At 39.3% G+C, this 1,171-nt stretch overlaps 1 non-coding gene across 1 annotated transcript; it reads left to right on the forward strand.

Moving 5' to 3' along the window:
- The first annotated feature begins 464 nt into the window (after positions 1–464).
- Positions 465–568, forward strand: LOC130949184 (small nucleolar RNA R71). The gene has a single exon (XR_009073343.1). It is a non-coding gene; the product is annotated as a small nucleolar RNA R71 (small nucleolar RNA).
- Positions 569–1,171: the final 603 nt, after the last annotated feature.

Below are 1,171 nucleotides of genomic sequence, written 5' to 3' on the forward strand. Positions count from 1 at the left end.
GCTTCTGTTGATCCTTCCATGAGAAATTTGGATGATTTCTCCATGAAGGATTATAGGTGTTTCCATAGGATTCTCCCATGTAATTCACCTCGTCCATTGCAGGATTCTTGGGGTCGTAAGCTTCTCCTTCAGAGGAGGCTTCTTTAGCACTACCGGATGCAGCTTGCAATCTAGTCAGATTCTGAGAAATCATATTGACTTGTTGAGTCAATATTTTGTTCTGAGCCAATATGGCATTTAGAGTATCAATCTCAAGAACTCCTTTCTTCTGAGTCTTCCCATTATTCATAGGGTTTCTTTCAGAAGTGTACATGAACTGGTTATTTACAACCATCTCAATGAGTTCCTAGGCTTCTACAGGTGTTTTCAGATGAAGGGATCCACCAGTAGAATGGTCTAATAACATCTTGGACATTTCAGACAGACCATCATAGAATATACATATGATGCTCCATTCTGGAAACATGTCAGAAGGACACCTTTTGGTTAATTTCTTGTATCTTTCCCAAGCTTCAAAGAGGTATTCACCTTCCTTCTGTCTAAAGGTTTGGATGTCCACTCTGAGCTTGCTCATTTTTTGAGGTGGAAAGAATTTGGTCAAGAAAGTATTGAACAGCTTGTCCCAAGAGTTCAGGCTTTCTCTAGGTTGTGAGTCCAACCATGTTCTAGCTCTGTCTCTCACAGCAAAGGGGAAAAGCATAAGTCTATAGACCTTAAGATCAACCCCATTGGTCTTAACAGTATCACAGATCTGCAAGAATTCAGCTAAAAACTGATGAGGATCTTTCGATGGAAGTCCATGAAATTTGCAATTCTGGTGCATTAGAGAAACTAATTGAGGTTTAAGCTCAAAGTTGTTTGCTCTAATGGCAGGAATTGAGATATTTCTTCCATAGAAGTTGGAAGTTGGAAGTTGGTGCAATATAGTCACCAAGCATCTTTCTTGCATCTCTGGCATTGTTGTTGGGTTCGGCTGCCATGTCTGCTTTTTTTTTTTGAAATTTTCTATAAGGTCCTCTCTAGAGTGTTGTGTTTTAGCTTCTCTTAGCTTCTTCTTCAGAGTCTTTTCAGGTTCAGGATCAGCTTCAACAAGAATGTTTTTATCCTTGTTTCTGCTCATATGAAAAAGAAGAGAACAAAAGGGAGTAGTGGAATCTTCTATTTCACAGTA

Source organism: Arachis stenosperma, chromosome 1 (genome assembly GCF_014773155.1).
Source record: "Arachis stenosperma cultivar V10309 chromosome 1, arast.V10309.gnm1.PFL2, whole genome shotgun sequence".
In the NCBI taxonomy this organism is placed as follows: Eukaryota; Viridiplantae; Streptophyta; class Magnoliopsida; order Fabales; family Fabaceae; genus Arachis; species Arachis stenosperma.